Genomic DNA, 13,327 nt, shown 5'->3' with positions numbered 1-13,327 from the left:
AAGAGTTCCGAAGACTACCTCCAGGAACAATCGGGAACAAGACCGATTACAAGTCGTCGAGTCTGTTACTGGGCGAACACGAGATGCGCACAGGAAATCGATCAGCCCTCACAATGGCCCAAGGCCAGAGATCGGACTGCTACGATTTACCCCAACAATCATCGTGCCACTCTTCGCAGAGAGGTGATAGACGCCAACGAGCCCGCGCATAGCAATCGAGGTGTAAAAAGGGCGTTGAAGGCAGGAAGCCTGGACGAAAGAGGCTACGAGGTCACCTCGAAGCGGTCTAAGAATCGGGCGCACTTGGGGCGACTACCAGTGCCAACCCCTTATCCCGCGGTGCGTCCGACACACAGAAATTTCCAAGGTGGCCAAGGAGCCTCCCCGCATAGCAATCGGGGTGTGAGGTTACGGATGCAGCATTGATAGCAATCGAGGTGTGAGGCGAAGGATGCAGAAGTGAGAGCCGAGGGATGTAGCAGAGATAGCAATCGGGGTGTGTGATGCAGAAGAGATAGCAATCGAGGTGTGCGGTGGGAAGGGCCCAGCAGCCAGAATGCATGAAGCGACGGATGAAGCAGTGATGACAACCGGGCTGTGAGGAGAGGAGGGATGCAGCCAAGAAAGCAATCAGGGCTCGAGGCAAGGGATGCATCAAGGATAGCAATCATGTTGTGAGGCGAGATTCCAAAGGCTAAACGTGAGAGGCTGCAGGGTCGACTCAGAGAGGTCTATGCATGTGAGAGGCTGAAAGCAAGGTCGACTCGGAGCGGTCTATGCATCGGGCGCGCTTGGGGCGACTACCAGTGCCAACCCCTTATCCCGCGACGCGTCCGACAAAGAGAACGTTCCAAGGCGGCAGAGGAGGTTACCAGCCGAAGGATGCAGTAGCAATAACAGGTATAGTTCCGCGGCGGCCGAGAAGACTCACCGCATAGGAATCGGGATGCGAGGCGAGGGATGCGGCGGGAAGGCCCCGACGGCTAAACGGAAGAGGCTGCAGGGCCGCCTCGGAATGGTCCAAGCATCGGATGCGATTGGGACGACTACCAGTGCCAACCCCTTATCCCGCGATGCGTCCGATACACAGATAGTTCCAAGGCGGCCGAGGAGCCTCACCGCATATCAATCGGGGTGCGAGGCGAGGGATGGGGCGGGAAGGCCCCAACGGCTAGACGGAAGAGGCTTCAGGGCCACCTCGGAATGGTCCAAGCATCGGACGCGCTTGGGGCGACTGCCAGTGCCAACCCCTTATCCCGCGATGCGTCCGATACACAGATGGTTCCAAGGCGGCCGAGGAGCCTCACCGCATAGCAATCGGGGGTGCGAGGCGAGGGATGGGGCGGGAAGGCCCCAACGGCTAGACGGAAGAGGCTTCAGGGCCGCCTAGGAATGGTCCAAGCATCGGACACGCTTGGGGCGACTACCAGTGACAGCCCCCTATCCCGCGATGCGTCCGATACGAAGATGGTTCCAAGGCGGCCGAGGAGCCTCACCGCATAGCAATCGGGGTGCGAGGTGGGGGATGCGGCGAGATGGCCCCAACGGCTAGACGGAAGAGGCCACAGGGCCGCGTCGGAATAGTCCAAGCATCGGACGCGCTTGGGGCGACTACCAGTGACAACCCCTTATCCCGCGATGCGTCCGATACGAAGATAGTTCCAAGGCGGCCGAGGAGCCTCACCGCATAGCAATCGGGGTGCGAGGTGGGGGATGCGGCGAGATGGCCCCAACGGCTAGACGGAAGAGGCTGCAGGGCCGCCTCGGAATAGTCCAAGCATCGGACGCGCTTGGGGCCACTACCAGTGACAACCCCTTATCCCGCAATGCGTCCGATACGAAGATAGTTCCAAGGCGGCCGAAGAGCCTCACCGCATAGCAATCGGGGTGCGAGGTGGGGGATGCGGCGAGATGGCCCCAACGGCTAGACGGAAGAGGCCACAGGGCCGCCTCGGAATAGTCCAAGCATCGGACGCGCTTGGGGCGACTACCAGTGACAACCCCTTATCCCGCGATGCGTCCGATACGAAGATAGTTCCCAGGCGGCCGAGGAGCCTCACCGCATAGCAATCGGGGTGCGAGGCGAGGGATGCGGCGAGATGGCCCCAAAGGCTAGACGGAAGAGGCTGCAGGGCTGCCTCGGAATAGTCCAAGCATCGGACGCGCTTGGGGCGACTACCACTGCCAACCCCTTATCCCGCGATGCGTTCGATACACAGATAGTTCCGAGGCGGCCGAGGAGGTGGGGGATGCAGCGAGATGGCCCCAACGGCTAGACGGAAGAGGCTGCAGGGCCGCCTCGGAATAGTCCAAGCATCGGACGCGCTTGGGGCGACTACCAGTGACAACCCCTTATCCCGCGATGCGTCCGATACACAGATAGTTCCGAGGCGGCCAAGGAGCCTCACCGCATAGCAATCGTGGTGCGAGGTGGGGGATGCGGCGAGATGGCCCCAACGGCTAGACGGAAGAGGCTGCAGGGCCGCCTCGGAATGGTCCAAGCATCGGATGCGCTTGGGGCGACTACCACTGCCAACCCCTTATCCCGCGATGCGTCCGATACACAGATAGTTCCAAGGCGGCCGAGGAGCCTCACAGCATAGCAATCAGGGTGCGAGGCGAGGGATGCGGCGAGAAAGCCCCAACGGCTAGAGGGAAGAGGCTTCAGGTCCGCCTCGGAATGGTCCAAGCATCGGACGCGCTTGGGGCGACTACCAGTGACAACCCCTTATCCCGCGACGCGTCCGATACACAGATAGTTCCAAGGCGGCCGAGGAGCCTCACCGCATAGCAATCGGGGTGCGAGGCGAGGGATGCGGCGAGAAGGACCCAACGGCTACACGGAAGAGGCTTCGGGGCCGCCTCGGAATGGTCCAAGCATCGGACGCGCTTGGGGCGACTACCAGTGACAACCCCTTATCCCGCGACGCGTCCGATACACAGATAGTTCCAAGGCGGCCGAGGAGCCTCACCGCATAGCAATCGGGGTGCGAGGCGAGGGATGCGGCGAGAAGGACCCAACGGCTACACGGAAGAGGCTTCGGGGCCGCCTCGGAATGGTCCAAGCATCGGACGCGCTTGGGGCGACTACCAGTGACAACCCCTTATCCCGCGACGCGTCCGATACACAGATAGTTCCAAGGCGGCCGAGGAGCCTCACCGCATAGCAATCGGGGTGCGAGGCGAGGGATGCGGCGAGAAGGACCCAACGGCTAGACGGAAGAGGCTTCGGGTCCGCCTCGGAATGGTCCAAGCATCGGACGCGCTTGGGGCGACTACCAGTGACAACCCCTTATCCCGCGACGCGTCCGATACACAGATAGTTCCAAGGCGGCCGAGGAGCCTCACCGCATAGCAATCGGGGTGCGAGGCGAGGGATGCGGCGAGAAGGACCCAACGGCTAGACGGAAGAGGCTTCGGGTCCGCCTCGGAATGGTCCAAGCATCGGACGCGCTTGGGGCGACTACCAGTGACAACCCCTTATCCCGCGACGCGTCCGATACACAGATAGTTCCGAGGCGGCCGAGGAGCCTCACCGCATAGCAATCGGGGTGCGAGGCGAAGGATGCGGCGAGAAGGACCCAACGGCTAGACGGAAGAGGCTTCGGGTCCGCCTCGGAATGGTCTAAGCATCGGACGCGCTTGGGGCGACTACCAGTGACAACCCCTTATCCCGCGACGCGTCCGATACACAGATAGTTCCAAGGCGGCCGAGGAGCCTCACCGCATAGCAATCGGGGTGCGAGGCGAGGGATGCGGCGAGAAGGACCCAACGGCTAGACGGAAGAGGCTTCAGGGCCGCCTCGGAATGGTCCAAGCATCGAACGCGCTTGGGGCGACTACCAGTGACAACCCCTTATCCCGCGACGCGTCCGATACACAGATAGTTCCGAGGCGGCCGAGGAGCCTCACCGCATAGCAATCGGGGTGCGAGGCGAGGGATGCGGCGAGAAGGACCCAACGGCTAGACGGAAGAGGCTTCAGGGCCGCCTCGGAATGGTCCAAGCATCGGACGCGCTTGGGGCGACTACCAGTGACAACCCCTTATCCCGCGACGCGTCCGATACACAGATAGTTCCGAGGCGGCCGAGGAGCCTCACCGCATAGCAATCGGGGTGCGAGGCGAGGGATGCGGCGAGAAGGACCCAACGGCTAGACGGAAGAGGCTTCAGGGCCGCCTCGGAATGGTCCAAGCATCGGACGCGCTTGGGGCGACTACCAATGACAACCCCTTATCCCGCGACGCGTCCGATACACAGATAGTTCCGAGGCGGCCGAGGAGCCTCACCGCATAGCAATCGGGGTGCGAGGCGAGGGATGCGGCGAGAAGGACCCAACGGCTAGACGGAAGAGGCTTCAGGGCCGCCTCGGAATGGTCCAAGCATCGGACGCGCTTGGGGCGACTACCAGTGACAACCCCTTATCCCGCGACGCGTCCGATACACAGATAGTTCCGAGGCGGCCGAGGAGCCTCACCGCATAGCAATCGGGGTGCGAGGCGAGGGATGCGGCGAGAAGGACCCAACGGCTAGACGGAAGAGGCTTCAGGGCCGCCTCGGAATGGTCCAAGCATCGGACGCGCTTGGGGCGACTACCGTTGCCAACCCCTTATCCCGCGATGCGTCTGATACACAGATAGTTCCGAGGCGGCCGAGGAGCCTCACCGCATAGCAATCGGGTTGCGAGGCAGATTATTGGGAAGGGAACCCCCTGGGATGCGGCTCAAGCAGTGCCCAAAGGGACTGGAATGCGGAATCACATCGAGAGACCCAAATGCTATACGAGGGCTCAAATCGAATTATCGATTTGGCCACGACATGGACGCATCGGAACGACTACCTTTGCCGAACCACTCGCAATTGCATCCATACCGAAACCAATAGACATTTCCGTTAGAGCCCTCGCATAGCATTCGGGAATCTCGCATGCCCCTCTAAATCGACCAATGCTGGCGCTCAATGAAAATCCGAGCGCTACCACCGTTCGAGCGCCAGCATTGGTCGAGTTAGAGGGGCACGGGGGAGAATGCTCCAGTCAACACCTCCCCTATATAAGTTATTTGTCCGATTCTCGCACAACCGTAGTCTGCCTCGTCGAATCAAACAACGGTCCCAGATTCCGACTTCCGTTCCGTAGAGACCCAAAAGCTAGATGGAGGCTCGCAAGAAAGAGAGTCGGCGCATAGCAATCGGGTTTCTCGAACGTTTAGGGACCGAGCTCACTTGCGGATAGGGCAAAATCCGCCAAGCAACCCAAAAGCTAGACGGGGGCTCGAATCGAATCGCCTAGGCGGCCACAACAACGACGTGTTGGATCGACTACCAGTGCCAAACCATTCAGCAAGACTAGTCTGTGTCGAGGCCGGATAGAGATTCTCAGAGAGCGCCCGCATAGCATTTAGGAGACCTGCCGCGTCCCTCACACTCGACAAATGGTGGTGCACGTTTATAAATCCGAGCGATCCCAACCCTTTCAAGCACCAACATCGGTCGAGATAGAGGGGCACGGAGGGGGCTGCGTGAGACAACACAGTCCCCTATATAAGTTATTTGTCCGATTCTCACACATCCGAAGAATGGTCATCAAATCGGACAACAGCCCAAACTTCCGACTTCCGTCCCAGAAAGCCCAAGAGCTATCTAAAACGTTCATGGCCGGAACTCGATCGCGGCTATACCAGTCCGCCAAGCAACCCAAAAGCTAGACTGGAGCTCTAGTCGAATCACCTCTGTGGCCATTGCAAGGACGTGTTGGAGCGACTACCATTGCCGAACCATTCCGCAGGTCGAGTCCATACCAAGGCCGCATAGAGATTCACGATGAGCTCCTGCATAGCAATCAGGAGACTTGCCGTGTCCATCACAATCGATAAATCCTGGTGCAAGATTTTTGCATCCGAGCGCTCCAACCAGTCGAGCACCAGCATCAATCGACATAAACGGGCACGGGGGGAGGATGCTCGAGAACACTACCTCCCCTATATAAGTTATTTGTCCGATTCTCAAGCAGCCGAAGTCTGGTCATCGAATCGGGTCAAAGACCACAACTTCCGACTTTACCCACAATGCAAGTCATCGAATCGAACATCGGCCCCCGAGTCGGACTCCATGCGTATGTCAGGTCATCGGACCCAAATTCCGCCTTCCTGCGCATGGCGGGCCATCAATATCAACTCGGTCATCGGACCCAAACTCCGCCTTTTTGCGTATGGCACGCCTTCAAATCGGTCATCGGACCCAAATTCCGCCTTCCTGTGCATGGCGGGCCATCAACATCAACTCGGTCATCGGACCCAAATTCCGCCTTTCTGCGCATGGCACGCCATCAACTCGGTCATCGGACCCAAATTCCGCCTTCCTGCGCATGGCAGGTCATCGGACACAAATTCAGACCTCGCCAATATGCCTACGTATCGAATCGGTCATCGGACCCAACTTCCGACTTCATCCATACTGTAGGGTCTTTGAGGTTGGCGCGGTGCGCTCAACCCAGGGAGTCGACCCATCGAAGCATACACCTCCCCTATATAAGCTATTTGTCCGATTCCCACACCTGTGTAGTTTGCACCTCTGACCAGGACATCGACCCCAACTTCCGAACTCGACTGCAACGACGGCACCAGCGCCTTGGTGCGCACCTTGCGACGCACAGTCCCAACATTCGCCTTCCTGCACATGGCAGGTCATCGGACCCAAATTCCGACCTCGCGAGTATGCCTACATATCGAATCGGTCATCGGACCCAACTTCCGACTTCATCCATACCGTAGGGTCTTTGAGGTTGGCGCGGTGCGCTCAACCCGGGGAGTCGACCCAACGAAGCATACACCTCCCCTATATAAGCTATTTGTCCGATTCCCACACCTGTGTAGTTTGCACCTCCGATCAAGACATCGACCCCAACTTCCGAACTCGCCTCCAACGACCGAACCAGCGCCTTGGTGCGCACCTTGCAACGCACAGTGCCAACATTCGCCTTCCTGCACGTGGCAGGTCATCGGACCCAAATTCCGACCTCGCGAGTATGCCTACATATCGAATCGGTCATCGGACCCAACTTCCGACTTCATCCATACCGTAGGGTCTTTGAGGTTGGCGCGGTGCGCTCAACCCGGGGAGTCGACCCAACGAAGCATACACCTCCCCTATATAAGCTATTTGTCCGATTCCCACACCTGTGTAGCTTGCACCTCCGATCAGGACATCGACCCCAACTTCCGAACTCGACTAAAAAGACCGCACCAGCGCCTTGGTGTGCACCTTGCAACGCACAGTGTCAACATTCGCCTTCCTGCACATGGCAGGTCATCGGACCCAAATTCCGACCTCATGAGCATACCTACTAATCGAATTGGTCATCGGACCCAACTTCCGACTTCATCCATACCGTAGGGTCTTTGAGGTTGGCGCGGTGCGCTCAACCTGGGGAGTCGACCCATCGAAGCATACACCTCCCCTATATAAGCTATTTGTCCGATTCCGACACCTGTGTAGTTTGCACCTCCGCTCAGGACATCGACCCCAACTTCCGAACTCGCCTGCAACGACCGAACCAGCGCCTTGGTGCGCACCAAAAGTGCGCACTTTTGGAGGGCACTTTTGTGCGCTCCAAAGGTGCGCACTTTTGGAGGGCACTTTTCTGCGCTCCAAAGGTGCGCACTTTTGGAGGGCACTTTTTGGAGGGCACTTTTCTGCGCTCCAAAGGTGCGCACTTTTGGAGGGCACTTTTTGGAGGGCACTTTTCTGCGCTCCAAAGGTGCGCACTTTTGGAGGGCACTTTTTGGAGGGCACTTTTCTGCGCTCCAAAGGTGCGCACTTTTGGAGGGCACTTTTTGGAGGGCACTTTTCTGCGCTCCAAAGGTGCGCACTTTTGGAGGGCACTTTTTGGAGGGCACTTTTCTGCGCTCCAAAGGTGCGCACTTTTGGAGGGCACTTTTCTGCGCTCCAAAGGTGCGCACTTTTGGAGGGCACTTTTTGGAGGGCACTTTTCTGCGCTCCAAAGGTGCGCACTTTTGGAGGGCACTTTTTGGAGGGCACTTTTCTGCGCTCCAAAGGTGCGCACTTTTGGAGGGCACTTTTTGGAGGGCACTTTTCTGCGCTCCAAAGGTGCGCACTTTTGGAGGGCACTTTTGTGCACTCCAAAGGTGCGCACTTTTGGAGGGCACTTTTCCTGTGCTCCAAAGGTGCACACCTAGGTGAGCACCTTCGACCACACCTTGTAGCACACCAAACTCTGACTTTCGACTTCATCCGCAATGCAGGGTCTTTGAGGTTGGCGCAATGCGCACAACCAGGGGAGTCGACCCATCAAACCCAACACCTCCCCTATATAAGCTATTTGTCTGATTCTCATACATGCGTAGCCTGCAGGAGCAATTAGGACATCGACCCCAACTTTCGGCTTCTAAACGAAAACAAGGTCTTTGAGGTTGGTGTAATGCGAACAACTAGGGGAGTCAACCCATCAAACCCAACACCTCCCCTATATAAGCTATTTGTCTGATTCTCATACATGTGTAGTCTACAGGAGCAATTAGGACATCGACCCCAACTTTTGACTTCTTAACGAAAACAAGGTCTTTGAGGTTGACGTAATGCGCACAACCAGGGGAGTCGACCCATCAAACCCAACACCTCCCCTATATAAGCTATTTGTCCGATTCTCATACATGTGTAGCCTGCAGGAGCCATTAGGACATTGACCCCAACTTTTGACTTCTTAACGAAAACAAGGTCTTTGAGGTTGGCGTAATGCGCACAACCAAGGGAGTTGACCCATCAAACCCAACACCTCCCCTATATAAGCTATTTGTCTGATTCTCATACATGTGTAGCCTGCAACAACGATTAGGACATCCACCCCAACTTCTGAATTCGTCTGCGTTGACCGCACCAAAGGTGCACGCCTTGGTGCTCACCAAAATCCGACTTCCGACTTCTTCTGCTATGCGGGGTCTTTGAGGTTGGCGCAGTGCGCACAACCAGGGGAGTCAACCCACCGAATGCAACACCTCCCCTATATAAGCTATTTGTCTGATTCTCATACATGCGTAGACTGCAGCAATGATTAGGACATCCACCCCAACTTTTGACTTCTTAAACAAGACAGGGTCTTTGAAGTTGGTGCAGTGCACACAACCAGGGGAGTCGACCCATCAAACGCAACACCTCCCCTATATAAAGCTATTTGTCCGATTCTCATACGTGTAGTCTGCAGCAGCGATTAGGACATCGACCCCAACTTCCGAATTCGTTTGCATTGACCGCACCAAAGGTGCACGCCTTGGTGTGCACCCTGGAGTGCACTTTGGTGCTCACCTCGGTGCACACTTTGGTGTGCACCTCGGTGTGCACCAAAGGTGCGCACCTTGGAGCGCACCAAAGGTGTACACTTTGGAGCGCACCACATAGGGTCTTTGAGAGGTTGGCGCAGTGCGCACACCAAGGTGGGTGTTGAGGTGCGTGCCGAGGTGGGTGGGTGCTAGGGTGCGCTCCATGGTGGGTGCCAGGGTGGGTGCGTGCTAGGGTGGATTCCAAAGAGGGTCATAGGGTGGGTGCCAAGGTGGGTTGGTGATATAGTGGGTTCAAAGGTGGGTACTAGGGTGGGTTCCAAGGTGGGTCACAAGTTGGGTGCCAGGATGCGTGGGTGTTAGGTTGGGTGCCAAGGTGGGCTCCTGCGTGGGTGGGTGCTAGGGTGGGTTTCAAGGTGGACGCGAGGGCGGGTGCCAAGGTGGGTAACAAGTTGGGTGTTAGGATGGGTGAGTGCTAGAGTGGGTGCCAAGGTGGGTGGGTGCTAAGGTGGATGCCAAGGTGGTTCACAGGGTGGGTGGGTTCTAGGGTGAGTTCCAAGGTGGGTCACAGGTTCAGTGCTAGGGTGGGTGTCAAGGCGGGTGTCGAGGTGCCTGGGTGCTAGGGTGTGGATGCCAATGTGGGTCATAGGGTGGGTACTAGGGTGGGCTGCAATGTGGGTGCCAAGGTGGGTAACATGCTCGGTGGGTTCTAAATTGGGTGCCAGGGTGGGTGTGCACCCACCTTGCCCGAGGTGGGTGCCAAGGTGCCAGTGTGGGTGGGTGCTAAGGTGGATGCCAAGGTGGGTGAGAAGGTGGGTGATAGGTTGAGTGGTAGGATGGGTGGGTGCCAAGATGGGTCACAGGGTGGGTGCAAGGGTGGGTAGGTGCTAGGGTTGGTGTCAGGGTGGGTGGGTGCTAGGTTGGGTTCCAAGGTGGGTGCGAGGGTGAGTGTCAAGGTGGGTCACAGGTTAGGTGCTAGGATGGGTGAGTGCTAGGGTGCAAAGGTGCCAGGGTGGGTGCTAGGATGGGTCGATGCTAGGGTGAGTGGCAAGGTGGGTCCACAAGTGTCAAGGTGGGTGCCGAGGTGGGTGCCAAGTCGGCGACTGCTATGGTGGATGCCAAGGTGGGTCACGGGGTGGGTGCCAAGTTGCTAGGTTGGGTTCCAAGGTGGGTGCCAACGTGGGTGCTAGGGTGCGTGGGTTAAAGGGTGTGTCACAACGTGGGTGCCAGGATGGGTGCGCACCCACACTGGCCAAGACGGGTGCGGGTGCAAGGTTGGGTTCCAAGCCCGGTCACAGGCTGGGTGCTAGGATGGGTGGGTGCCAAGGTGGGCACCAGGGTGGGTGCACCCACCCTGGCCAAGGTGGGTCACGGGGTGGGTCCTAGGGTGGGTAACGGGGTGGGTACTAAGGTGCGTGCCAAGGTGGGTCATAGGGTGGGTGCCAAGGTGGGCACCAGGGTGGGTGTGCACCAACCCTAGCCAGGGTAGGTCACGGGGTGGTTGTCGGGGTGGGCGTCAAGGAGCCAAGGTGGGTGGCAAGTAGCCAAGTTGCGTGCCAAGGTGGGTGTCGGGGTGGGTGCCAAGGATCCAAGGTGGGTGCCAAGGAACCAAGGTGGGTGTCTGGGTGGGTGCCGAGGTGGGAGCCAGGGTGGGTCCCAAGGTGAGTGCAAAGGTGGGTGCCAGGGTCAAGGTGAGTGCCAATGTGGGTTCCAAGGTGCCAGGGTCAGGGTGAGTGCCAATGTGGGTTCAAAGGTGCTAAGTTGGGTGCGAGGTTGGGTGCGAGGGTGGGTGGGTGCCAAGGTGTGCTAGGTGGAAGCCCGGGTGGGTCGGCATCCCATGGGTGTCGAGTTGGGTGCCTGATGGGTGCTTCTTGTCAAGTTTTAGTCGTCGGGACTCATTTCGAGCCTTAGAGGTCGTTTCTTGTCCGGTTGCCCTGTCTTCGACCTGGGAACCCAATTTTGGTCCTCGGGTCCCATTTTTTTTTGTCTCGCATCCCACTTTTGGCCTGTGGCCTTTTCGGGGTCGATTCTCGTTTTGGGCATCAGAGCATGTTTCTTCTCCTAAAACCCAATATTTGTTTATTAAGTCTCGGAACACATTTTTGTTCTCGTGGACCCATCATGGGTCTTGGAACGCATTTGTGGTCCTTGGGTCCCATTTTGCATCCCGAAACTTGTGTTTTGGTGCTTGATCCCTATTTTGGGTGCCCACCTTGCACCAAGTGCGCACCCGGGGCAAACCGAGCGCCTTGGTGCACCGGGGCAAGATCGAGCGTGCACCCGAGGCGCCCCGAACATGCACCAAGGTGCACTCGGCCCACATGTGAGCGCAGGTCGTTGCGCCCGAGGTGGTGTGTGGGCACCGCGTTGCAGACGGGACACTGCACGCACACGACGCCCCCTCCAGGTGCACGCACGTAGGCCGGGCCGGGTGCACACCCGACGCCCTAGCAAGGTGCGCGCACCCGGGCAGGGCTCACACTTGGCGAACGGGGCGCACTTCGCGAGGGAGGGTGTGCACCTCGACGGGGGTGGGTGGCCGGGGTGGATTCGCACGTGGGTCGCGGTTTGCTAAGTACACACTGCGACAAGCTCATAACGGGTGCGATCATACCAGCGTTAGTGCACCGGATCCCATCAGAACTCCGCAGTTAAGCGCGCTTGGGCCGGAGTAGTACTGGGATGGGTGACCTCCCGGGAAGTCCCGGTGTTGCACCCTTTTTTAGTTTTTCGCCGGGCGTCGCAATGCTATTTGAATAAACCTTTTGCCCGTTTGCGTTCTCGTCGGGGCCGGGCCGGGCCGGGGTGCGCTGCCCGCACTACCGCGCGCGCGGGGGGCGACACCGAGCGCGCACCCGAGGCGCCCCGAGCACACAGGCCACGGTGCAACCCGGGCGTTGTGCGCGCACCCCGGTGCGCCCGAGGTGCTGCGCGCGCACCCAGGTGAAATCGGTGTGCACCTCGGCCAGTGCGCGCTCGGTCGAGTCGCGCACGTTGGCCAAGGTGCACGGTGATGTTTCTTACTCTAAGGTTCCGCACCAGACGCCCGGGACAGGTGAGCGAAGCTGGGCGGGGCCGGGTGCGCGGCCGGGGCAGGTGCACGCAGCTGGAGAGAGCTTTGGAGCACACTTCGGAGCGCACCAATGATGCGCTCCATTCAAAAGTTTCCTGAAAAGGCAAAAAAAGTTGAGATTATAGAATTTCCCACTTGAGAGATTGTAAAAAAAAAAAATTTAAAATGAAGGAAACGCGGGTGCCAAGGTGTGCGCAGCCCAGCCAAGGTGTGCGCACCAAGGCGCCCACCCTGGCGAAGGTGCACGCAAGGTGCGCACCCGAGGCAAACCGGACAATTAACCCAACTTTCGACTTCGCGCGCACCTTGGAGCGCACTTCGGAGCGCTCCTTGGTGCGCACCAATCTTGGGCACCTCGGAGTGCACCATGGCGCCCACCAAGGTGCGCACCCGGGGCAAACCGAGCTCCGACTTCGTGCGCACCTTGGAGCGCACGAAAGGTGCGCACCATGGCGCCCACCAAGGTGCGCAGCCCAGCCAAGGCGTGCGCATCAAGGTGCGCACCCTGGCGAAGGTGCGCACCCGGGGCAAACCGAGCTCCGACTTCGTGCGCACCTTGGAGCGCACAAAAGGTGCGCAACCCAGCCAAGGTGTGCGCACCCCGGTCAAACCGAGCTCCGAATCGTGCGCACCAGAGGTGCACGCCATCGTGCGCACCTTGGAGCACACTTCGGAGCCCTCCTTGGTGCGCGCCGATGTTGCGCACCTCGGAGCGCACCCGGGGAAAACAATGCAATTAACCCGACTTTCGACTTCGTGGGCACCTCGGAGCGCTCTCGGGTTCGCACCTCGGAGCACACCGAGGTGCGCACCTTTGATGCGCTGCCTTCACCAATTTCCAGAAAAGGCAAGAAAACATTGAGAAGGTGTGCGCACCGAGGTGCCCACCCTGGCGAAGGTGCACGCGAGGTGCGCACCCGGGGCAAACCGGGCTCCGACTTCGTGCACGCCGCACCTTGGAGCAC

At 58.9% G+C, this 13,327-nt stretch overlaps 1 non-coding gene across 1 annotated transcript; it reads left to right on the top strand.

Moving 5' to 3' along the window:
• Positions 1-11,889: 11,889 nt before the first annotated feature.
• On the top strand, positions 11,890-12,008 carry LOC131871675 (5S ribosomal RNA). Its single transcript, XR_009369886.1, has one exon. It is a non-coding gene; the product is annotated as a 5S ribosomal RNA (ribosomal RNA).
• The last annotated feature ends 1,319 nt before the right edge of the window (positions 12,009-13,327 follow it).

This window comes from Cryptomeria japonica, unplaced genomic scaffold (assembly GCF_030272615.1).
Source record: "Cryptomeria japonica unplaced genomic scaffold, Sugi_1.0 HiC_scaffold_443, whole genome shotgun sequence".
Classification (NCBI taxonomy): domain Eukaryota; kingdom Viridiplantae; phylum Streptophyta; class Pinopsida; order Cupressales; family Cupressaceae; genus Cryptomeria; species Cryptomeria japonica.
Note: the sequence above shows the minus strand (reverse complement) of the source record. Positions and strands in the feature narration are given on the sequence as shown.